We start from the raw sequence: 27,790 nt of genomic DNA, 5'->3' as shown, positions 1-27,790 counted from the left end.
AACCCCCAAACTGTGTTCAATTACTAACAATTAATCTTATGCACTTTGAGGGACAACACTAATTTCACACTTAGTAGCATTTAAAAGGAAGGTGGTGCAAATACTATGGGGAAAAAATCCCTCCCTAAGGAGTTATGCTTTATTATCACTGACTGGAGAATAACAGTTCTTTTTCATTGCAATCCACTGTAGGATCCCACATTTCTTTAACTCTATACCAGTAGAATTGTGTAACAAACACACAAGCAGAATTACTCATACTTTAATTACAGTGAGACCATCAGCCTTTTCAAAAAAGATCCCAAATTTTCTGTGTTCTTTTGACAATTTTTTTGAGTTGGTATTCCTATCAATGCTATATGGTTAATTGCTCCATCGATACTGACTGTCAGATGTCAAACAATGGAAACATAACAGGAGAAAGAATGAGAACAACAACAGCTGAAGGTAGAAAATTGTGGAAAATTTCTTATTATACAGGAAATGTCCATAGAAATCAAGAACTCCCCAAACCATAATGTATTTCATCAGTGCTTAATACATGTTATATTGCTATATGACTCTTTTTATATATTACTGGCTTTTTAAAAAATTATACTGATTTTTAATTGAAGGATTACATTATATCTTATTAATGACTTGTATGTTCATAAGTATTTTCCCTTAATACTTGGTGTCTAAAGATGATATCAAGTCTGAATCATACTAAAATAATTTTTAGAGTACCATTTTAATTTCTTCTAATAATTCACAGTCAACTATTGATGCTATGAATAAACCAAGGTTTGAACTATCTCCTAGTGTCAGAAAAAATAAGGAATACATATTGCACTGTATGCAAGGTGTTTAGCAAAAGGTGCACACATATCATTTACTTTGGCCTTTCATGACTTTGACCTTTTAGGTGCTTCTTGTTAGTAACTGAGTGATGAAGAGTTGTAGCCAATTTTAATGTTTGTAATTCATACTCAGATATGCAAACTGATGAGCACATTATAAATTTTTAAAATTATAGGGACAATTTATAGTGCAAAGTGACATAGCTCCAGGGGCTGAGCACTGGCCTGGGAACTCAGAGCTGTGCATTTTAATTTTGATTAACTCTCAGTGAGACCACAGGCACAGTATCTTAATCTCCCTATATCTTGGATTAATCATCTATAATATGTGTGTAACAATTTCCTTCCTGCAGGTGAGTTGAGGAATAACTATAAAACAGAGTTTGAAAACAAAAGATATATATCTGTATCTATATCTATATCACATAAAAGACCAATATGAGGCAAAAGATTTTATGGGTTTAATAAACATCGTATTGTATCATGCACACAAAGCTAAGACAAACAGCCCATTGTCATGAGAAGAATAGAAATCATCATATCCCGATCTAGAAATTTTATTAAAATGCATGTAACATAAGAAATAAAAATTTCATAATAGCTATCAGACACTTTTGTGGACATTCACTATTAAATGAGCTTTATTCCTTATTTCCTGTTTCCTACAATGCTATATACATCTTCCAAATGTATAATAATGCATTTTTAAATGCTTTATTAGGTATACTCTATAAAGGCAGCCTTTTTTTCCCCCTCTCCCTAACAATGCCTAGGTTTTCATTAGGCACTTAAACTTTACACCAGGAAAACAAAAATCACACAAAGGAATTCAACTTAAAAGTAGGACGTTACAAAATAACACTAAAATTCACAGTAATTTATAGCAAAGGGTAAATCTCTATTTTTAAACTCACCTAGTTGTCCTACCTGTTAAATGATATTCTGTATCCTGAGAGCCACATAATACATAGGTGCAAATGGTGAGTTGATGTTGTAATTTGAGTCTCTTTAATTTCCATATATTGAAATATCCATCTTTTTGGCTTAATAAATAGCTCTGCAACATTGAATTTCAGCAGGGAGGCCATTCTCCAGTTGTGGAGCAATACAATTTTGAGTCCTTATGTCTTCCAAAGCCTCCCTTGCATTGTGAAGCTGATATTTAGAAAGCTCTAGCAAACTAACACCTGCTAAACATAAATCACGTGCAGAAATCTACAACTGGACAAGCTCAGGAAGATATAATAGATCATATCCGTGAAGAACCTCACAATGAATTAAGAAAACCTTAAACATAATCCTATAACCTGACAGCAGACTGACTTATGGAGAACTGTAATGTGGGAATTAGACTGAATGCCAGATGGCTTCTAGAAGTCAAATTTAAAAAAAAGAATAAACTGCAGTTGATGATAAGCACAGGTAGGGAGCCTGAAGAGGACAAGGATGAACCACTGTTTTACATTATATTCTCTTTCTTTTGTTTCTCCCAGTCAGCTTGATGGAAAGTAGTAATGTTTGACTAGTTACAAGCCTAATACCATATGTCAGTTTAAACAGGTGCAAAAACCAAGAATAGAACACTTCCCTATGGAACATCGTCAGTTTTCCTCTTTATGGAGTCCCTGATATTTTTTGTGGGAACCCACCTAGTAGGTTTCTTATTGTTATTCCCCTGCTTGTGAGAAATTCTATTCGATGAATACATAGAATGTTCCCTCAGTCAGTGGAAAGGGTTAAATAGAGGAAGGGCCAGTTAATTTACCTGCAACCTGGTCTAGTTCCAATAGGTCAACATTGTGAGAGGATACAGAGCTGGAACTCTGAGATCACCCTAAGTGGAAATATGCCTATTACCTGTTACCATCACCACATAACTGTAAAGTGCTATGACGTATTTCTACCAGTGAAAGATGGTGGAAACTTGCACTGCCCATTATCAATGTTAAATGTGTGGTCAGTACTAGGGCCTCATACAAACAGGCAGCTGGTTCTACACAGCCGGTTGGTAAATTGGATGCAGGCAGACAGAGGAAGACGATATCCCTCCTCCGTAGGTGGTCTCTGTTTCATTAGGCTTCCAATTGATGTGGCCGCACAATAATCCAAAAATGTGTGATGGGAACATCACTCTCATTTTTCATTAACACTCCTTCACAAATGTATCAGAGGCAGGTAACAAAACAGAGATCTTTGCCAGGCTTACTTTTATCCTTTTGGAGACTATTGCATATCCAACATCACTGCTGGGTGCTTAGTTTCTACTCTTTTAGATTCATAGTTTGATATGATGAACTTCCTTAAGGAAGTTGTGGAACTAGTAGAAGAGCTGCTAATCTTTAAAAGACAAATTTGGGAGTTTGGGATTAGCAGATGCAAACTATTATATGGAGAATGAATAAACAACAAGGTCCTACTCTATAGCACAGGGAACTATATTCAATATCCTGTGATAAACCATAATGGAAAAGAATATGAAAAAGAATATATATATGTGTAACCGAGTCACTTTGCTGTACAGCAGAAAATAACACAACATTGTAAATCAACTATATCTCAATAAAATTTTTTAAAAAAAGACTAGTGATTTAGGAAAATCAGCTTATATATAATAATGAATAGTAAATGGCTACTGAAGTTAGGTGGGACAAGAAAAAAATAGAGATGATGCCTATTGTCTCAGGAAATCTACCAGAAATGTGTAAACCATGAAATGTTTTTGAGAGATGTTAAAGATCATCCTGGCTGATTTCCTTACTTTCATTTCGTAAAAGAGGAAGTGAAGGCTTACACTGGTTCTGGTTTTCCCACCGCAATGCAATTATTGACAACAGCTAAGACTGGAAAGCAGGACTTCTAACTTGTGCCCTATTCAACATACCATGTTCAGTGCATACTACGTGGGTGTAGATAACTACTAAGAACTACATAATTCATATCCCCTGCTTCCATGAGCCTACATCATAGAGTCTATTCATATAATTATATCAAGACATCATCTAACATAGACCCCAATTTGTAGCTTTTGGAGAAATCATTAAGGATTATGCTGTGAGTAGCAGTGTTAATTTCCTGGTGTAAAATGTAAAGTGTTACACATTTCCTGTAGATTTCCTGAGGCAATAGTTACCATCCCTGCTTTTCCTTGTATCACCCACCTTCAGTTCCCATGGTACTATTGGCTTGAAAGCCCACCATGAATCCCCATCCAGTGATGCCAGTTGTGCCACTCTGCCTTGATTATATCCAGAAGCCTCATCCCCAAGATGAGAGTGAACATCTCTCAGATGACCAATATCTTTTGTCTAACTCCAGAAAAATGGCGGCCTCCTGCATTCCTGGCAACCATGCTTTGTCTACATGATGGGACTCTGGTTACAGTGTTTTTTTGAAGTAATGAAGGAGACCTAGTGCACAGGGCTTATCCAACTGCCACAATCTCAGAGCCAACTCTGACTCCATGGGTCCCATGTTTTTCTCTTCTGCTTTCATTGAACCATATCTTTATTCCCTCTACTCCTGGTAATTTCTTGCTTCAGTAAGTGGGGAATCAACATCCCTTAGTCATAGGCTTTGACATACACCCAGAAGTTGAATCACAGCTCTTTTTTCCCCTCAGGATTATTCATCTAGCTAGTTTAAGACTAATGTAATCATCCCAGAATATGAATATCAAGAAAAAGAATGACTAATTTCAAACTGTCTGAAATTCTTCAGAATATTTTACATGTATAAATACAGAATACTTTATATGTATATATCACAGAGTTTGCTCAAAATTTCCAGTATGTATTATACGCATTTCTTTGCCATAAATGTTAGAATTCATACAACCCACTGTGGTTCATCTTTGTTCTCTTTTAAGAGCATCCAATCCTCATCACCAAAGAGAGTGTTATATAAGTAACAGTAGCAGATAAAAGAAAAATAGATGGCATATTTTAGTTACATTATTTTCTTGTAATTAAGAGTCATGTAATTAACCATATCCTATTTCTTATAGTATGAGTAAGAAGAACATGTTAATCACATAATCAAAACAAATGGTATGTATACTAAGGGCATCACAGTGCCTCCAGACATACATTAATTTCATTTGTAAAATTCAGCTGTCTTAAAATCTTTTGCAAATTTATCAGCAAAAATAAACAAAATGATTAGTAAACTGAGAAACTTAAAAATATATGATACTATGTATAAAATAGGTAACTAATGAGAACCTATTATATAGCCCGGGGAACTCTACTCAATGCTCTATGGTGACCTAAATGAGAAGGAAATCCAAAAAAGAGGGGATATATGTATATGTATACCTGATTCACTTTGCTGTACAGTATAAACCAACACAATATTGTAAAGGAACTATACTCCAATAAAAGTTTTAAAAAAATAAATGAAAGTAAAAAAAATAGGAATAGCCACCCAGATTCTTTGAAAAAATGTTTCCTGATTCATATCAATACAAACATTATTTGTATAATAAAGTTAAATGGAAGTATTTAATCATGGATATTTGTCACTAGGCCACTTTGTTTAATGTCATATATGTAGATTTAAAAATTCACTTTAATGGAATTATATTAAAGGTACTGTTTCAGGATAATGTTCAAACAATGTATTTTGCTTACAATTTTTGCTTAAGTAAAAAAGATCTGTTGGGTTTCAACCAGCATGTGCGTGGTATGGATGAAACCCTCTGCTCCCATTAGTGGGTTTCAGGGCTGTATCTTTCATGAAAACTTTACATCCCCAGGTTCAGAGTCAGCTGGGAGGTACAGTAGTCAGGCCTAAAACAGATATTTTTAGAATTTGATTTCTAGATTGAATGTGATGTTAGAAATAATAAAAATTCCATTAAGAAAATGAATGAGAAATTTAAATATCTGAAGAGTAGAATTTGGAGCATGGCTATGTTGTCACTAGGAAACCAGATCATTTGCCACAAATGATCTATGTTCCTTGTGGCTATGACAAAATAGGAAAAGAAATATACTAAAAAATGGAAAGTTAGACAATCAGTTAGTATCTGTGATGCTACAAATAACAGAAAACCCAACTCAAGAGCCTAAATGATAGAGGAGATTGATTGCTCAGGCAAGGAAAATCAAGAGGTAGGGCAGACTTCAGGGCTACTTGATCCAGAGGCTGTCAAGGACTCGGTGTTTACCTCTCTAATTTTCTGTGAATTAGGGTAAGGGCATCATCCCAAGCCTACCTCTCCTTGAGGTGAGATGATGGTGCCCAGCTTTAGTGGAGTTCCGTGCTTCCTTTCCAATTCATGGGAGAAAAGTTTTTAAGCAAGTCGATAAGATTCTCCGAGAGCTGAGAGACTGGGAGTGGGCTCACCTTTCCCTAAAAATATGAATTATATAGGGAAGGAGTAAATACATATCCCTTCTACCCTCCCCTCCAACTTCTGATTTCCAAAAGGATGGGGAATGTGGGTAGGTAACTAATATTTGTGCATTATAAAATTAGACAGAATTTTCAAATTAGATTTGACATGTACCAATGAAATACATTAGTCTAGTGCCCATGATTTTATTTAGGGAAAATATCAGGAGATTTTAAACCTTAAATCTTAGTGTATGGAAGGACTTCTATTACAAGAGATATGTAGATTGGAACTTACAAAACAAGAGGTTTGGGGGAAATGTAGAGCCACATTTTTATTAACAATAATATTGAGGAAAGGCATATGAAATACTTTATATTTCTTGCTGGTGTCAATCTAAATTTTCATATCCAATAACCCTCACTGCTTTTGTCTTTTGTTCTTTTTAGGCCATGGAAAAAAAAAAAAGGAAACTCTCTCAAAAACTAACAATCAGAGCTGCCTGGTTGACAGGGGATGCTTGGGTTGCAAGAAGACCCTGAAGCAAAGATTCTAAATCAAAGATTCAGAGGCAATTTGAGTTTGCATTGAAGATCCTTCTGCCTGTAGCAGTTGTTTATATGTTATGTTCAATTGACATATAAGCACTGTGAAAAATACTCTATTACAATCTCTGATGACATTAGTATTGTATATGTCATAATGTAATTGTAGATAGAAACTTGGTTTACTTAATTCAAATTATGACTATTCCTTAAAAGCAGAACTTGAAAATTAAGTTCATCTACGTAACTGATCAACTTAAGTATTTATTATGTATACTATTCTATACCTAGCAGTGAGCAAGGTGTTATAAAATAAAATATATAGAAAATGAAGTCCCTTTTCAGAGGCTAATTATTTCCCATTCCAAGTAAGAAATATGATATAATGGCCAGAATAGTTGTTTGATTTATATGGCAAATATTATTACTTTGACCAGGTGGTTTTACCAATATAAAAGGAATCTGTGGGGAATCGTTATGAAAAAACAAACAAACAACAACAACAAACCTAAACTGATTGTAATCCTCCCATCTCAAAATAAGAGAATTGATTTGACTTAACCAGTGGAGAATAAGTCCTTTGGAGTCTGCATTTCCAAAGAGTTGCAGTTGGCTTTTCATGTAGTGGCTAGTCTTCTTTTTAAAATGAACTTGTATATTCAAATCAGTAGCTAGGGGAAAGCAAATTTCTCCTTCAGTCAAACAAAAGTTTGACGTTAGGAAAGAGAGTTGAAGGAGTTTGTGAGTATCCTTTCCTTTTTGTGCTTTTAGGGAATGCAGGTGCATTTCTGTGGCAAAGGAAAAAATTAAAGGAAAACATTCTTCTCAAGAATCTTGGAATTTCATACGTAGACTTAAAAAACAGTGTTGCTAGAATTGTTTACTCTGAATAATACTCTTCAGTCATGTGTGAGCTATTTTATTTGGGGTAGAGCTGCTAATTTAGATAACACTTTAGAAAGAAAAAATAACGATTACAGTGACACATATACTTCTGAACTAGATTTTTTTGTTTGTATGGTCAGATATTATATGGATGGAAAATTTTCCCAATCTTTATTTTTCCTTTGTAAATGTCTTTACAAACCAGCACAGTTCATGAAAAGGTCTTTTATTTATCTATCTAAACTAAACAACTCAAGTTCTAATCTATGTCTAACATCTCAGCCTTTAAATTTCTATTCATTTTATTTTTGATGGTACGTGGGCATTCCTGTTTAATTAGTGGTATGAGTGGGAGAATCTGAGGTCTCACATTATTAGCCAAAGTCACTGGGTTACCTCCTTAAAGCTGATCAGATAGGTTTTCTTTCAACCGTCCTATTACAGGAGGTTTTTGTAAACTAGTGTTATAAACGATTATTTTTAGTTAAGAGAAGCCCCAGGAAAGATTAAAAAAATGGATATAAAGACATTCCAGTTCTTGATCTTATCTTTTTCTCATCTCAACCTTTAGAGAGTCTTGCTGGAAGAACACAAGGAAAAACAGGAAGGCTTCTTACAGATCTTTGAGACCTCCTTCCACTCAAATCCCAGGGGAGCTAGAACGCTATACCTCTGTGGTTCAAAAAGTCTTTGGACCAGAAAAGGGGCCTTTATCTGCCAACATTTCAAACATATTCAATCAAATATTGATCTAGAAAATCAGCTACTTTTTCCTCTAGCAAAGAAATTAAATTAGTACTACCTACTGAAGGCCTATACATGGTCCTCGGGAAGATAATGATGGTACCCTAGGCTATTCCTAGGATCAAAAGTTTATATGGACACCAAACTGATTTAACATTTTCTGTAATGCATGGAGACAAAAGGGTGAAAGATCTGCTTGCCAATAGTAATGTGCTGGAGATTATCTCATGTGGCGAGTCCTTGCATCAAGAAGCCAGGTTATGGTTTTCAAATCCATCTCATCTCTGAAAATAAAAGGAATGGAATGTGGCCTGTTTCACCTCACTGAAAGGTTTTCATCACCAGAAATATCTGATGGCTCTTATTCAAGTTGACAGGAGCACATGTTTCTCTGACTCATAAACAGTCCCTCTCTCTATCGTGTCCTGTTTCCAAGGAGTACCTGATGCTATGTTATTAAAGAACAGGAGGTTTGTCTGCCTATTCTTCCATAAATATGAGGACATCAAAAAAATGATAAAAAGCCTCCCAAATTCTAAAATCTTTTGGAATGTCAAGTGTAACTTATAAATTAATGTGTTCAAGTTAGTGTATGATAGGAAAGATAATCTTTAGCCTCCATATACTGAAAAATGTGACAGCCCAATTTTAATTAGAAATGTTAGGTTGCTTGTCTCTTCCAATAGTACCTACGATTTATTTATGTTACATTTACTTACAGTCTTAAACAGTTCTTTTTCTTGAGATGTCTTTGAATTTTTCTTTACTTTATCAAGAAAACAAGAATGGATTATATACCTTACAAATTGTGCATGCTCAAATCAAAATTGTTATGAATTAGTAAAACTAGGAAAATAAACTTTCCTTGAATCTTACATGCGGTAGCCATGGCCATCAGCATTGTGAACCTACTAATTACAAGGCAGCGTTGCAGAGACTAAGCATGTGGACACCCACTTTACTCAGCAAATTAAAGCTTTCCAGGCTATGGGATTGTTAGTTGTTTGACACAGAGGTTAGATTCTTAGGTAAGATGGGGCATATTTTGGAAATCTGGAACTGACTTTGGGTTTTTAATGGTACTGACCCTTTATTGGGAAGATCATTTCAAACATTTTCACCATGAGGTCACTCAGTTAACTCTTTTGACTGAATTGACTGATGATGCAACCAAACTATTTCTCTGAATTGACATGTTTTCAGCAACATGACAATGCAGTCAAAGAATTATGGAAAGAAATAGTGTTCATGAGTGACTACTGTCTGTCAGTCACTTTGCTAATTGATGAGAATACAGTGATGACCAAAAATATACATGGGTCCTGCTCTCAAATAATTGCTTAGTAAACATAACATTCCTTCTGTGATAAGAGATGTGAAAGAGAGGTACAGACATTTGTTAAGCACCTGGTTTGGGCAGAGCACTTTGTTTATTCACAAATCAGTATGGAAACTTGTACGAAGGTTAAAAAGATGAATTGCAAGTGGAAGAACTAAGGAGATCTGACTTAACGGGATTCATATAGAAAAAATACATAAGAAGAGTTGGGTTTATGGCAAGCTTAGTAGGAGACCATGTGATGTGACTTTCAAAATAACTCAAGCAATTTTAGAATGATTAACAGGAACCCGAGGTATAGATTAAGAAAGGAAAAAGGCATCAGTGTATTTGACACTGGTCACATGTTTTAGGCTCCTTTTCTGGGAAGTACAACTTAAAAGGGTTATTAAAAATCTGGTGGTGTCCCAAGGAGCTGACTCCGTATGGTGAAAGGTCCAGAAACCACATCTATGAGAAACATTTGAATAAACTGGGAAGCTTGACAAAGAGAAGACAAGGGAGAGTACGATAGTGTCTTTAAATAATTAATATGCTGTCATGGAAGATGAATTGGATAATGTTGTATAGCCTTACGTGACAGATCTTAGACCAACCAAAGGGTGGAAGTTACAAGATTAGGTTTAACATTAATGATGAACCTTTCAACAATAAAAGCTAGTTGAAAATGTAATGAGTCCCTTTGTAAGGTATGGAGTCTATGGCATCAGAAATGTTCAAATAGTGGCTTGAATTAAAGCATTTTTCAAGAATGCTATGGAAAGATTTTTTAACATTAATTGAGACACTAAACCAAATATTTTCTAAGGTCTCCCAACTCTGAATTTCTATGATTTTGTATTATATTTGATAGAAAAATTTGTCTTCTAGAATGCACAAATGTAAAATTTTCATTTTTTCTGCAGAAATTTAGTGAAAGTCTGTCACTGTGGGAGGAAAATAAATCACACACAGTCTCTGATCTCCAGGTGCTGCAGCCTAGTAGACATGACAAGCATCTGAAAACAAAGAAGTGACTCAGGATGAAATCAGTGCTGTGACACAGTTATATGCAAACTTCTCTGAGAAAATATGGTAGTATTCAATCCTGATGGAGGTGGTAATAAGGGAGAAGTAGAAAAGCTTAACAGAGAAGGCAGGAGATAATTCTTCCTGTTTTTGTTTTCTTTTTGAGGTATGGATAAAACGTAAAAGAGTCAATGACCCAAAGCAAAGGGCACATTTTGTTACCTCCTGCCAAGGTACTTTAGTATACTATGAGATACACACACACAAGATTAGTAAAGTATAGTTCTGTGTCTGTCCAATATTGCATCCTATATTCAGTACACAGAATAGAGATGTGGGGCTTTGTTGTTGAGTCCCATATGTAAGCTACAGAATGTGTATACCTGTGTTGGGCATAATATGCTTTATAGATATATAGACAAAACTGTGTAGATCCTAACACATTATGTAACTTTGCACCTAAAATATTTTATTTATTTTTATTAAATATATCCACTGGAGATATGCAATTTCCTTTCTCCATAGTGGCTTTAAGAAAAAAAACACAGCAGCCTTATTGAAATTTAATGCAAATACCATGTAATTCACCCACTTAAAATGCATAATTCAACCGTTTTTAGTATATTTACTGATATGTACAACTATCACCATAGTTAGTTTTAGAGCATTCTCATCGCCTCAGACCCCATTCACTTTAGCTATGACTCCCTATCCTTCTATCCTCCTTAGCCCTAAGCAACCACTAATCTACTTTCTGTATATATTTGCCTATTCTGGAAATTTCATGTAATATGTTGCATTTTATGATTGGCCTTTTTCACTTAGCATAAAGTTTTCAAGGTTCATTCATGTTGTGGAATGTATCAATACTTCATTCTTTTTGTGGCCGAATAATATTGCATTGTCTGGCTATACCACATTTTGTTTATCCATTCCATCAGTTGATGGGCATTTTGGTTGTTTCTACCTTTTGGCTATTATGAATAATGCTGCTACAAACATTTGTGTATGTTTTTCATTTACCTCAGGTATGTAACTAGGAGTGGGATTTTAACTGTTTGAGAAACTTCCGGACTGTCTTCCAAAAGTGGCTGTGCCATTTTACATTCCCACCAGTGGTGTATGAGAGCTCCAATTTCTCCACATCTTCATTATTATCTGATGTTTTGATTCCAGCTATCCTAGCGAGCATGATGTTGTATCTCATTGAGGTATTTCCCTGATGACAAATGATGTCAAGCATTTTTTCATGTGATTATTTGCCACTCGTATATATTCTTTGCAGAAATGTCTATTCAGATCCTTTGCCCATTTTAAAATTTGGTTATTATCTTTATATTATTACTTGTAAGACTTGATATATTCTAGAAAAAAGTCACTTATCAGATATATGATTTGTAAATATTTTCTCCCATTCTGTGGGTTGTCTTCACTTTCTCAATATTGTCTTTCGAAGCACAAAACTTTTAATTTTGATGCAGTTCAATCTATTTTTTCTTATGTTGCTTGTGCTTTTGTGTCACATCTAAGAATCCAGTGCCGAATCTGAAGTCATGAAGATTTACCCTTATGTTTTCTTCTAAGAATTTTACAGTTTTAGCTCTTATATTTAGGCATTTGATCCATTTTGCATTAATATTTGTATATGATGTGAAGTAAGGATCCCACTTTATTCTTTTGCTTGTGGCTATCCAGTTGTCCCAGCACCATTTGTTGAAAAGGCTATTCTTTCCCCATTAAATGGTCTTGGAACCCCTGTCAAAAATCAGTTGATTGTAGATACATGGGTTTATTTCTAAACTCTTCATTCTAACCCATTGATCTATATGTTTATCTTTGTGCCAGTACCACACTCTCTTGATCACTGCTTACTTTGTAGTAAGTTTTGAAATCTGGAGATGTATATTTTCCAACTTTGTTCTTCTTTTTTCAAGATTTTTTTGGTTATGGTGGGTCCCATGACATTCCCTAAAAAAGTTAGAAGCGGCTTGCTAATTTCTACCAAAAAACCCCCACTGGGCTTCTCATAGGGATTGTATTGAATCTGTAGATCAATATTGGGAATACTGCCATCTTAGCACAGTTAAGTCTTCTGATCCATGAATATGGGATAGTTTCCCATTTATTTAGATCTTATTTAATTTCAACAATGCTTTGTAATTTTCAGAGTATAAGCCTTGCACATTTTTGTTAAATTTATTTGCAAGTATTTTATTCTCTTTGATACTTTCTTAAATGGAATTGTTTTTTAATTTCATTTTCAGATAATTTATTGCAAGCACATAGCAATACAATTGGTTACCTTTTATCCTGCAAACTTGCTAAACTCATTTATTAGTTCTAATAATTTTTTAGTAAGTTCCTGAAGATTTTCTATATACAAGATCATGTCATCTGCAAATAGAAATAGTTTTGCTTCCTCCTTTCCAATCTGGATGCCTCTATTGTGGCTTATTAACAAAATCTTTAATGGAGAGGAAAAGAAGAGTGGGGTAAAAAGACAGATACTATGCTGAAACATGCACATTTAGATATTTGTGAACTCACATTGTAAGAATATCACAGCCAGAAATAGGTAACAGTTTTATAACAATTACTTTGCACCAGTCACTTTATACTGATTAACTTATTTAATAATCACAACATCCCTATGAGGTTTTTGTATTTCATTTTATAGATGAGTGTGCTAAGGCACAGAAATGAAAACGGCCCCACAGCCCGTAAGTGGCAAAGCTGGAATGAAGGACTTAATAACAACAGCTAAGAGTTGCATTCTACTTAACAACTTAAAATATATTTTCAAATAATTTATATTTCAATTAATGCTCAGTATAACTAAGCAGCAAATATGTACTGATTTTACAAATGACAAAACTGGTGTTCAGAGATATTAAATGATTTGAAAAAAAGTCCAGCATTAATAAGGCAAAATCATAATTAAAGTTCTTTTGACTGAGGCTTTATTTGTTATATCACAAGTATACTTCTGAAAGCCTTTCTTCATACTGGATATGGAACAGCCCAGTGGCTTGTACGCAGGATAGAAAATATTGCTAACTATTTCGGCTAAGTTTCTTTGGATGGATTGGTCAAAGCTATCCTGGCTAATCCAAACAAAAGGGAATTTATTGGAAGTGATTAGGACAGCCATTGGAACTGGAGGAAAAGCATGACTATCAAGCTTTGGAAAGTCAAATCTCAGGGCAGACACTGGGATCTGGTATACAGAATTAGTGAACAGTCTTTCCAGGGCTTTGTGATCAAGAGGAGTCAGATCCAGGGCTTCCCTGGTGGCGCAGGGGTTGAGGGTCCGCCTGCCAATGCAGGGGACGCGGGTTCGAGCCCTGGTCTGGGAAGATCCCACATGCCGCGGAGCGACTGGGCCCGTGAGCCACAATTGCTGAGCCTGCGCGTCTGGAGTCTGTGCTCCGCAACAAGAGAGGCCAATAGTGAAAGGCCCGCGCACCGCGATGAAGAGTGGCCCCCACTTGCCACAACTAGAGAAAGCCCTCGCACAGAAACGAAGACCCAACACAGCCATAAATAAATAAATAAATAAATAAATAAAATTAAAAAAAAAAAAAAAAGAGGAGTCACATCCAGCTACTGTCTACTCTGGTGACACTCTGCTCAAGATTCTAATTCCAAGAAGAGTCTGATTTGATTGACCTAGCTTGATCCATTGGCCCACTCAATGACTTCTAAGTCCCAGGAACTCTAAGTTCAATGGAGGATGGTGAAGAACTGGGATGTTGTTTTCAAGAAGAGGAAATGGGCATTGTGATACCTGAGCTCTTCTATCTATTATGCTAATATGTGCAAACCACTTTTCCTTCCTCTACCACAGGTCACAAATCTCTAAAATGGGGAAACTAAAAAGTGATCAGTGGGCATATTTTGAAAATTAACCTTTCAAAGGATTCCTTGAGATTCATGTATGGAACGTATTCCCTTATTCCATGAATATGAATCCTATACTTATGGTATCTTGTTTTATAGACTCCCACAAGGTACCATGTGTCTATATGTGCATGTATGTGTGTATATACATATGTATATACACACATATATAGTGTATGTGTATATATTTCATATGTATAATATAAAATATGTTATATAAATTATATGTGTACATGTATATATGTGAGTATATACACATATATACATGTATACATGTATACATAATATATATATAACACACAATAAAGAAGAAAAATGATAATTTTTTAGTGTCAAAAAGGAGGATATGAATTTTCCACTTTTCAGTGGGAAAAAAAGTATTATCAATTTACTTTGATCTTTATTTTTTACTTTGAGTCTCACCTTAGGACATAGAATAAAGTTATAATATGGGAAAGCCATTATGAATGCACTCTAGGTTCAATAGTTTATCAGCATAAAAATGTGCCTTAGCACAACAACAGCTTTTCCTACAGGTAGGACCAATGTTGTAAATTGTCTCCATTGCTTCATGCAGAAATGCACCATGGACTGCTTAATTATAATTTTTTCCTGTTAGTTTTGTTTTTCTTCATTATTGTGCCCTCACTGTAAGGTTCTATAATGCAGCTTACAAAAGAAAAGCCACAAGATGCTGGGGATAGAATGAGAACAATCAAGAGGAGGTAAAGAGACAGGCAAATGAAATTATTATGAATGGTGCATTGCAATATTTCTGCACTGTACTTTTTTTATAAAGGAACAGAGCAATTTAAAAGGTGTATTTTAGCTGTGGTGAAAGAGCAGTTTAATTGGTTATAAGTAAGTGTTCATGACACAGTACAGTTGGATTGCCCCTGGTGAAATCAATTTGTATTCTAACATTTCTTAAGACAGACCTTTGTTTTTCTGGATGGGCACTTTTATTGGCTTATCAGTGAAGATATTTGTGAATTTGGCTGCAGGAGATGTAGAGTGGCCAGTGAGCAAGTTGCAAAGAATGTGGGCTTTAATAAATAGGAATTCCAAAGGATTTTGCAGGTTTAGCTGAGTGGTGACACCTGCTCTCTTCCCTGCTGCCAGAGCATGGAATATGATTTTTGCACTGCCATGTCACATTGGCCCATGATAAACAAACCTATTTATTTTATAAGAAACAATAGCAACATGATATGACAACTTGAGCTGGCCCAGTGCAATTCAATTGTGTTATTTTCTGATAACAGGAGTATAGCTTGTGTCATTGCTGTATATCACTTTCTCTGTGTAAATTTGGGTTTTTTCAAGCCTAAAAGACAAATCCAGCTTTTATTGCTTTTATTATCTTTGATAAGTGACGTAGCAAGAGCTGCTGCTCCTTGCATTAAACTTAACATTAAAAAATGATATAAAGAGACTTGAATTAAGATTCAATATGATTGTAATTTATAACAAATAATTAGGCTGCTTTCAGATGATAATATTGTCTACCATTTGGCTTCTTTTTTGGAGGAGTGGGGCATAGGTCTATGTCCAAAGGAACAGTAGTTTCCAGCTCTATTCTTTCTTTCAAAACTCTTATCAGTTGAGATGTTTCTGTTTTAGATTATCTAGAATAATAATTTACTTACTTATATAAAAAGCACAGAAAAGCTTTTGTTTTGTCATGAAAATCAGAAGCACACCTAGATTTTCAAATAAAAAGGATGCATTTACATTTCATGCAACAAATTTTAAAATTATTTTTACTGTGAAGTTTCCATGATAGAAAAGTAGAATTTAGCACAAAAGAACTCATTTTAAACTTTTTTCCCATCTCCAGAAAAGACAATAAGCATGTATACCAAACTTTCAAAGTATTATAGCACGCTTGTTTCATTTTCAAATTCTGCTGTAAATTCTCCTTGCCCATGTATTGAGAAAAACCAGGTGCCCATAAAAACTAGGGAATATCTGTGTCTTTGATATGAACAGACATTGTATGTTAAGTGCACAAAACAACTACAGAAACTTGAAAAGCAGAAATGAAACACAAAGCAAATTCATGTTTTTGCTGATTGTTTAACAATGAACAATTCTTTACAAATCATCATAACCTAGTCATGAGGGGTAATGCACTTTGCAACTGAGTTTTGAGCATGATGTTGCCTTTTTATTTTGAGTTGTCTTTTTTAGTAAGATACATTTACCCTTCAGGGCTTGAATTTTATGTCTTTTCTTTCTGACATTACTTATATCCACTCATGATCACTTCCATAGATTTATGCTGGGTTGAAAGTTTTTACTCTGACCATCATACCCCATATGACTGGACTAGAGCTGTAGTGACAGTGGGTAAGGAAATGTGAAACAAGAGCAAAATCTAAAACAAAACAATAACAATAAAAAAAATAGCCACTATGACAACATCTTTTATTCTGGGAGAGGTGCTTGACTGCATCTGAGTGGAAGAGGTGATATGACTAAAAGTGAGAAGATGATTCCCACTGTCCCTCCTTTGATCCAGGTAATAACTGGAGATGAATATCACAGTGTTGTTGGCATGTCAGTTCACACTTGCCTCCCGGCTCACTTATGACAGGTTGACCTGTCATTTGATTTGCATTCCTCAAGCCAGAGGGCTGCCCTTAAGAATCACTCAGAGTGAAAGAAAAACGGAGCTGGAGGAATCAGGCTCCCTGACTTCAGACTATACTACAAAGCTACAGTAATCAAGACAGTATGGTACTGGCACAAAAACAGAAATATAGATCAATGGAACAGGATAGAAAGCTCAGAGATAAACTCACGCACATATGGCCACCTTATCTTTGATAAAGGAAGCAAGAATATACAATGGAGAAAAGACAGCCTCTTCAGTAAGTGGTGCTGGGAAAACTGGACAGCTACATGTAAAAGAATGAAATTAGAACACTCCCTAACACCATAGAAAAAAATAAACTCAAAATGGATTAAAGACCTAAATGTAAGGCCAGACACTATAAAACTCTTAGAGGAAAACATAGGCAGAACACTCCACGACATCACAGCAAGATTCTTTTTGACCCACTTCCTAGAGAAATGGAAATAAAACCAAAAATAAACAAATGGGACTTAATGAAACTTCAAAGCTTTTGCACAGCAAAGGAAACCATAAACAAGACAAAAAGACAACCCTCAGAATGGAGAAAATATTTGCAAACGAAGCAACTGACAAAGGATTAATCTCCAAAATATACAAGCAGCTCATGCAGCTCAATACCAAAAACACAAAGAACCCAATCCAAAAATGGGCAGAAGACCTAAATAGACATTTCTCCAAAGAAGACATACAGACTGCCAACAAACACATGAAAGGATGCTCAACATCACTAATTATTAGAGAAATGCAAATCAAAACTACAATGAGGTATCACCTCACACCAGTCAGAATGGCCATCATCAAAAAATCTAGAAACAATAAATGCTGGAGAGGGTGCGGAGAAAAGGGAACCCTCTTGCACTGTTGGTGGGAATGTAAATTGATACAGCCACTATGGAGAACAGTATGGAGGTTCCTCAAAAAACTAAAAATAGAACTACCATATGACCCAGCAATCCCACTACTGGGCATATACCCTGAGAAAACCATAATTCAAAAAGAGTCATGTACCCCAATGTTCACTGTAGCTCTATTTACAATAACCAGGATGTGGAAGCAACCTAAGTGTCCATCGACAGATGTATGGATAAAGAAGATGTGGCACATATATACAATGGAATATTACTCAACCATAAAAAGGAACGAAACTGAGTTATTTGTAGTGAGGTGGATGGACATAGAAACTTGTCATACAGAGTGAAGTAAGTCAGAAAGAAAAAAACAAATACCTTATGCTAACACATATATGTGGAATCTAAAAAAAAAAAAAAAGGTTCTGAAGAACCTAGGGGCAGGACAGGAATAAAGATGCAGACATAGAGAATGGACTTGAGGACACGGGGTGGGGGAAGGGTAAGCTGGGACGAAGTGAGAGAGTGGCATGGACATATATACACTACCAAATGTAAAATAGATAGCTAGTGGGAAGCAGCCACATAGCACAGGGAGATCAGCTCAGTGCTTTGTGAGCACCTGGAGGGGTGGGATAGGGAGGGTAGGAGGGAGGCACAAGAGGGAGGAGATATGGGGATATATGTATATGTATAACTGATTCACTTTGTTATACAGCAGAAACTAACACACCATTGTAAAATAATTATACTCTAATAAAGATGTTAAAAAAATAAAACAAAATAAAATAAATTGTAAAAAAAAAAAAAAAGAATCACTCAGAGTATGGAAGGGCAGGGCTACAGCAATCTCCCAAGCAGGCCTTCTTCTCCCCTATTATGCCTGGGCAATGGGGAGGGGTGGTTGAGAGAGGGAGAAAGATTCCCTTCTTAACATCCCAATCCAAGGGAGGAGGATGCCACAGTGTAAGGAATTTATAACCTTGAGAAGTGCATTGTACCTGCTCCTAAGGCTTCTGCGAGACAAAAGAGTACCTATTTGCAACTGTGCAGAAGTGACACTGGTGACAAGGACACCACTTTCTCAGAGTAAATGAGATGATGTAGATGTTTTTTGTCTTATGGGAGGAAGAATCACTCTCATTATAAGCGGACAGATTATGTGATTTCTAAGGGTCTTTCTAGCTCTGTGTCTTATTGTCTTACAACTTAGTCAGTGTGTACGTGTTAAGGAAAATATACAAGGCTTAAAAGGAAGAGTGTAATGAAAACCTGAAAAATGTGGAATATGAGTTATTTCTAGGCACCACATTCTAGCTCCATCTCTGTTACTAGCCAGCTCTATGACCCTCAACCTTTCAGTGGCTATTTTCCCATCCATCCAATATGAAATGGAAATAATATCTGTTCTGCTCATGTCACCAATTATTGTAAGGCTCAAGATAAAAATAAACAGGCTTATACAAAAGTGCTATGCTTTCAAGCACTATCATATATAAGCCTCCTGGATTTGCATGCAAGCAAAAGTCCTCCACTTCCTGCACATTCTCCCTTAGCATGACATCTGTTACTGGAACTTCTTTCCACAAAGGCTTGAGTTGAAAGAGTGCTCCCAAAACTTCATTCATTCATTGATTCACTCATTCAATCAACAACTGCTTAGGTACTGTGATAGGTGATGGGGATACATAGAAGAAAAGGTCATATTCCTGCCCTCAAGAAATTTATGTCACAAAGAGGCAAAATATGAAAATTGATGAAATGATATCATGTGACAGTTACTGGAAGGAAAGTGGGCATCATCTACAATGGGAGCCATGAGAAAGAAGTATCTAAGTATGAATAGGAAATCTGGAAAATTTTCATAGAGGAGGAAACAATTGAATTGACTCTTGAAGGGAGCATGGAAATTCACATGTGGTCAGAGGTGGAGAGTGAATTTCAGGGGACAGGACTACTATGTGCTAATACTTGGAAGTGTGACAAAGCACAGTCCATTCATGGAATAGCTCTTATGTACTATAGCCTAAAAAAAGGAGAGGGTTTGAGGAGGATATGGTAATAGGCAAAATCTTAATCAAGAAGGACTTTCCATGGATAGGAATTTGAAACTTACCCAGTAGGTGATATGCTGTAATTGTTGAATATTAGGTAGTATTAAGATTGCATTTGCAGTTTGGAAAACTAATTTTGGGGATGTAACTACTAGAAATAGTAAGAGTGAAGGATAAAAATTCTATATGAAACGTATTCAAGGAATGTAGGGTGTGGGTTTTTTTTTTTAAAGGAAAAAAGAGACTAAAAGAGAGTAATATTGTCCTGAGGTAGTTATTTAGAGGTTGTTTAAATGTTGTTCTAGAATGAGAAAGAGAGCAATGAAGGACAAAAACCTGAATGGATCTGGAAAGTTGTAAAGGGTCTGTGAAAAAGAAAGGGGGAAAAAAAAGGAAGAGAGAGAGAATCTTATCTCATGTGATCAAGTTGGCTAAGATTGAATGAATTTATTGTAAGGTTTTAAAATGAGCTTTAATAGTAATGGTGTACTGATGTAAAGCTAGAGTTTGTTTTTCTCTCTCAAAAGGACAGAGTTTCTTAGATAACTGATGAGCTCTTAGCATAAGACTGTAAAAGGTTTTTCTTTATTTTTTGAATAATCCACGTAGGAAACAAAGATTCTGTCTTTATGCTGTGGTGTGTTGTCTTCATTTTGTGCTCAATTATTTAGGAGAACTGAATCTTCTCACCAACATTTAGATAAGCTAAGTTTTTTTGTTTTTCCTTTTTATAATCATTTTACCTCCTATATTTACTTTAAAAGTCTTTTATTGTTTCATAGTGATATGTGATCCTATTTAATCAGTTGCTCAAACTTTTTGTCATTTTTCACAACTTTTGATATTTTATCTTCCTCAAGTCAAATCCTAAATAAAATCTTGATCTTGAACTGACTTTGAGATTTCCCAGAGGGTTCCTAGAAAATCTCAAAAGATTTGTTCTTTCACCTTGTGAAAAGAGAGATATTTTAAAAATAATTAGGTTATTTCATATGTTTAATTGCATAACAACATTGTCAAATAAAAGCAGGGGATTTCTCTGGTGGTCCAGTGGTAAAGAACCCTCCTTCCAATGCAAGGGACGCGAGTTCGATCCCTGGTCGGGGAACTAAATTCCCACATGCCGCGGGGCAACCAAGCCCGTGCATCACAACTATTGAGCTCATGCGCCTCAACGAGAGAGCCTGAGTGCCGCAAACTACAGAGCCCACGCGCCCTGGAGCCCGCGCGCCCCAACTAGAGAGAGAAAACCCACACGCCACAACTAGAGAGAAGTCGGTGCACCGCAACTAGAGAGAAACCTGAGCAGACGGCGTGGCGTAACGAAAAAGATCCCGCATGCCTCAACAAAGATCCCGTGTGCCGCAACTAAGACCCCATGCAGCCAAAAATAATAATAATAAAATAAATAATAATAAGGAATTAAATAAACAAATATTTAAAAAATAAATCCACTGAAAATCTACATTAAAAAAAAATAAGAGGAGATACTTAACTTTCCCTGGGTTATATTTGCATGGGTACATATTGTTAATATAAGTATTTCAAAATTATATAAAATTCATAGAAATTTGTCAGTGTTCATGATATCTCCTGATAGGTTATCAGTCATAATTCCAATTATTATCCTTAATGTTGTATGTCACAGAAACAACAACATTTTCTTATCAGTTGCATTACAGTCGTCCCCCCTCATCTGCCATTTCACTTTCCATGGGTTTCAGTCAAACATAGTCTGAAAATATTAAATGGAAAATTCCAGAAATAAATAATTCGTAAGTTTTAAATTACACTTCTGAGGAGCATGATGCAATCTTATGCCATCCTGCTCTCTCCTGCTCAGGATCCCCAACTGCTGACATCGTCTGCTCCTGACATCTAACCATCAACATCGTCATGGTTCTTTGATCCAAGATCACCTGAAACAGATGACCCTTCTTCTGACTTTCTGTCATAAGGTCAAATAGTAGCCTAACACTACATCACAATGCCTATTCCATTCACCTCCCTTCATGTCATCTCATCATCCCAATAAGAAGGGTGAGTACAATACAAAAAGATATTTTGAGAGAGAGAGTGAGAGGGAGTCCCCATTCACATAACTTTTCTTACAATATAGTTACAATTTTTCTATTTTATTATTAGTTATTGTTGATAATCTCTTACTGTGCCTAATTTGTAAGTTAAACTTTATCATAGGTATGTTATGTATAGGAAAAAAACACAGTATATTTAGGGTTCAGTACTATCTGCAGTTTCAAGCATCCACTGGGGATCTTGGAACGTATCCCTTGTAGATAAAGGGAGGATGACTGTATTTTTATAATGAACTCTTCATAAATCTTTTTTTTTTTTTAAACATCTTTATTGAAGTATAATTGCCTTACAATGGTGTGTTAGCTTCTGCTTTATAACAAAGTTAATCAGTTATACATATACAATATGTTCCCATATCTCTTCCCTCTTGCATCTCCCTCCCTCCCACCCTCCCCATTCCACCCCTCTACGTGGTCACAAAGCACCGAGCTGATCTCCCTGTGCTATGCGGCTGCTTCCCACTAGCTATCTATTTTACATTTGGTAGTGTATATATGTCCATGACACTCTCTCACCCTGTCACATCTCACCCCACCCCCTCCCCATATCCTCAAGTCCATTCTCTAGTAGGTCTGTGTCTTTATTCCCGTCTTGCCACTAGGTTCTTCATGGCCTTTTTTTTTTCCTTAGATTCCGTATATATGTGTTAGCATACTGTATTTGTTTTTCTCTTTCTGACTTACTTCACTCTGTATGATAGACTCTAACTCCATCCACCTCATTACAAATACCTCCATTTCATTTCTTTTTATGGCTGAGTAATATTCCATTGTATATATGTGCCACATCTTCTTTATCCATTCATCTGTCGATGGATATTTAGGTTGCTTCCATGTCCTGGCTATTGTAAATAGAGCTGCAATGAACATTTTGGTACATGACTCTTTTTGAACTATGGTTTTCTCAGGGTATATGCCCAGTAGTGGGATTGCTGGATCGTATGGTAGTTCTATTTGTAGTTTTTTGAGGAACCTCCATACTGTTCTCCATAGTGGCTGTATCAATTTACATTCCCACCAACAGTGCAAGAGAGTTCCCTTTCCTCCACACCCTCTCCAGCATTTATTGTTTCTAGATTTTTTGATGATGGCCATTCTGACCGGTGTGAGATGATATCTCATTGTAGTTTTGATTTGCATTTCTCTAATGATTAATGATGTTGAGCATTCTTTCATGTGTCTGTAGGCCATCTGTATATCTTCTTTGGAGAAATGTCTATTTAGGTCTTCTGCCCATTTTTGGATTGGGTTGTTCGTTTTTTTGTTATTGAGCTGCATGAGCTGCTTGTAAATCTTGGAGATTAATCCTTTGTCAGTTGCTTCATTTGCAAATATTTTCTCCCATTCTGATGGTTGTCTTTTGGTCTTGTTTATGGTTTCCTTTGCTGTGCAAAGCTTTTAAGTTTCATTAGGTCCCATTTGTTTATTTGTGTTCTTATTTCCATTTCTCTGGGAGCTGGGTCAAAAAGAATCTTGCTGTGATGTATGTCATAGAGTGTTCTGCCTATGTTTTCCTCTAAGAGTTTGATAGTGTCTGGTCTTACACTTAGGTCTTTAATCCATTTTGAGTTTATTTTTGTGCATGGTGTCAGGGAGTGTTCTAATTTCATACTTTTACACGTATCTGTCCAATTTTCCCAGCACCACTTATTGAAGAGGCTGTCTTTTCTCCACTGTATATGCTTGCCTCCTTTATCAAAGATAAGGTGACCATATGTGCGTGGGTTTATCTCTGGGCTTTCTATCCTGTTCCATTGATCTATATTTCTGTTTTTGTGCCAGTACCAAACTGTCTTGATTACTGTAGCTTTGTAATATAGTCTGAAGTCAGGGAGCCTGATTCCACCAGCTCCATTTTTCATTCTCAAGATTGCTTTGGCTATTTGGGGTCTTTTGTGTTTCCATACAAATTGGGAAACTTTTTGTTCTAGTTCTGTGAAAAATGCCAGTGGTAGTTTGATAGGGATTGCATTGAATCTGTAGATTGCTTTGGGTAGTAGAGTCATTTTCACAATGTTGATTCTTCCAATCCAGGAACATGGTATATCTTTCCATCTATTTGTATCATCTTTAATTTCTTTCATCAGTGTCTTATAATTTTCTGCATACAGGTCTTTTGTCTCCTTAGGTAGGTTTATTCCTAGATATTTTATTCTTTTTGTTGCAATGGTAAATGGGAGTGTTTTCTTAATTTCACTTTCAGATTTTTCATCATTAGTGTATAGAAATGCAAGAGATTTCTGTGCATTAATTTTGTATCCTGCTACTTTACCAAATTCATTGATTAGCTCTAGGAGTTTTCTGGTAGCATCTTTAGGATTCTCTATGTATAGTATCATGTCATCTGCAAACAGTGACAGCTTTACTTCTTCTTTTCCGATTTGGATTCCTTTTATTTCTTTGTCTTCTCTGATTGCTGTGGCTAACACTTCCAAAACTATGTTGAATAATAGTGGTGAGAGTGGGCAACCTTGTCTTGTTCCTGATCTTAGTGGAAATGGTTTCAGTTTTTCACCATTGAGGACAATGTTGGCTGTGGGTTTGTCATATATGGCCTTTATTATGTTGAGGAAAGTTCCCTCTATGCCTACTTTCTGCAGGGCTTTTATCATAAATGGGTGTTGAATTTTGTCGAAAGCTTTCTCTGCATCTATTGAGATGATCATATGGTTTTTCTCCTTCAATTTGTTAATATGGTGTATCACATTGATTGATTTGCGTATATTGAAGAATCCTTGCATTCCTGGGATAAACCCCACTTGATCATGGTGTATGATCCTTTTAATGTGCTGTTGGATTCTGTTTGCGAGTATTTTGTTGAGGATTTTTGCATCTATGTTCATCAGTGATATTGGCCTGTAGTTTTCTTTCTTTGTGACATCTTTGTCTGGTTTTGGTATCAGGGTGATGGTGGCCTCATAGAATGAGTTTGGGAGTGTTCCTCCCTCTGCAATATTTTGGAAGAGTTTGAGAAGGATAGGTGTTAGCTCTTCTCTAAATGTTTGATAGAATTCACCTGTGAAGCCATCTGGTCCTGGGCTTTTGTTTGTTGGAAGGTTTTTAATCACAGTTTCAATTTCAGTGCTTGTGATTGGTCTGTTCATATTTTCTATTTCTTCCTGGTTCAGTCTCGGCAGTTTGTGCATTTCTAAGAATCTGTCCATTTCTTCCAGGTTGTCCATTTTATTGGCGTAGAGTTGCTTGTAGTAATCTCTCATGATCTTTTGTATTTCTGCAGTGTCAGTGGTTACTTCTCCTTTTTCATTTCTAATTCTATTGATTTGAGTCTTCTCCCTTTTTCTCTTGATGAGTCTGGCTAATGGTTTATCAATTTTGTTTATCTTCTCAAAGAACCAGCTTTTAGTTTTATTGATTTTTGCTATTGTTTCCTTCATTTCTTTTTCATTTATTTCTGACCTGATCTTTATGATTTCTTTCCTTCTGCTAGCTTTGGGGTTTTTTTGTTCTTCTTTCTCTAATTGCTTTAGGTGCAAGGTTAGGTTGTTTATTCGAGATGTTTCCTGTTTCTTGAGGTGGGCTTGTATTGCTATAAACTTCCCTCTTAGCACTGCTTTTGCTGCGTCCCATAGGTTTTGGGTCGTCGTATCTCCATTGTCATTTGTTTCTAAGTATTTTTTGATTTCCCCTTTGATTTCTTCAGTGATCACTTCGTTATTAAGTAGTGTATTGTGTAGCCTCCATGTGTTTGTATTTTTTACACATCTTTTCCTGTAATTGATATCTAGTCTCATAGCATTGTGGTCGGAAAAGATACTTGATACGATTTCAATTTTCTTAAATTTACCAAGGCTTGATTTGTGACCCAAGATATGATCTATCCTGGAGAATGTTCCATGCGCACTTGAGAAAAATGTGTATTCTGTTGTTTTTGGGTGGAATGTCCTATAAATATCAATTAAGTCCATCTTGTTTAATGTATCATTTAAAGCTTGTGTTTCCTTATTTATTTTCATTTTGGATGATCTGTCCATTGGTGAAAGTGGGGTGTTAAAGTCCCCTACTATGATTGTGTTGCTGTCGATTTCCCCTTTTATGGCTGTTAGGATTTGCCTTATGTATTGAGGTGCTCCTATGTTGGGTGCATAAATATTTACAATTGTTATACCTTCCTCTTGGATCGATCCCTTGATCATTATATAGTGTCCTTCTTTGTCTCTTATAATATTCTTTATTTTAAAGTCTATTTTGTCTGATATGAGAATTGCTACTCCAGCTTTCTTTTGATTTCCATTTGCATGGAATATCTTTTTCCATCCCCTCACTTTCAGTCTGTATGTGTCTCTAGGTCTGAAGTGGGTCTCTTGTAGACAGCATATATATGGGTCTTTTTTTGTATCCATTCAGCCAGTCTGTGTCTTTTGGTGGGAGCATTTAATCCATTTACATTCAAGGTAATTATCGATATGTATGTTCCTATTCCCATTTTCTTAAATGTTTTGGGTTTGTTATTGTAGGTGTTTTCCTTCTCTTGTGTTTCTTGCCTAGAGAAGTTCCTTTAGCATTTGTTGTAAAGCTGGTTTGGTGGTGCTGAACTCTCTCAGCTTTTGCTTGTCTGTGAAGGTTTTAATTTCTCCATCAAATCTGAATGAGATCCTTGCTGGGTAGAGTAATCTTGGTTGTAGGTTTTTCTCCTTCATCACTTTAAATATATCCTGCCACTCCCTTCTGGCTTGCAGAGTTTCTGCTGAAAGATCAGATGTTAACTTTATGGGGATTCCCTTGTGTGTTATTTGTTTTTTTTTCCCTTGCTGCTTTTAATATGTTTTCTTTATATTTAATTTTTGACAGTTTGATTAATATGTGTCTTGGCGTGTTTCTCCTTGGGTTTATCCTGTATGGGACTCTCTGTGCTTCCAGGACTTGATTAACTATTTCCTTTCCCATATTAGGGAAGTTTTCAACTATAATCTCTTCAAATATTTTCTCAGTCCCTTTCTTTTTCTCTTCTTCTTCTGGGACCCCTATAATTCGAATGTTGGTGCGTTTAATGTTGTCCCAGAGGTCTCTGAGACTGTACTCAGTTCTTTTCATTCTTTTTTCTTTATCCTGCTCTGCAGTAGTTATTTCCACCATTTTATCTTCCAGGTCACTTATCCTTTCTTCTGCCTCAGTTATTCTGCTATTGATTCCATCTAGAGTATTTTTAATTTCATTTATTGTGTTTTTCATCGTTGCTTGGTTCCTCTTTAGTTCTTCTACGTCCTTGTTAAATGTTTCTTGCATTTTGTCTATTCTATTTCCAAGATTTTGGATCATCCTTACTATCATTATTCTGAATTCTTTTTCAGGTAGACTACCTATTTCCTCTTCATTTGTTAGGTCTGGTGTGTTTTGACCCTGCTCCTTCATCTGCTGTGTGTTTTTCTGTCATCTCATTTTGCTTATCTTACTGTGTTTGGGGTCTCCTTTTCACAGGCTGCATGTTCGTAGTTCCCGTTGTTTTTGGTATCTGTCCCCAGTGGGTAAGGTTGGTTCAGCGGGTTGTGTAGGCTTCCTGGTGGAGGGGACTAGTTCCTGTGTTCTGGTGGATGAGGT

The sequence above is a fragment of the Balaenoptera musculus genome, chromosome 13, assembly GCF_009873245.2.
Source record: "Balaenoptera musculus isolate JJ_BM4_2016_0621 chromosome 13, mBalMus1.pri.v3, whole genome shotgun sequence".
NCBI lineage: Eukaryota > Metazoa > Chordata > Mammalia > Artiodactyla > Balaenopteridae > Balaenoptera > Balaenoptera musculus.
The sequence above is the reverse complement of the archived record's forward strand: the minus strand, read 5'-3'. Positions refer to the sequence as shown.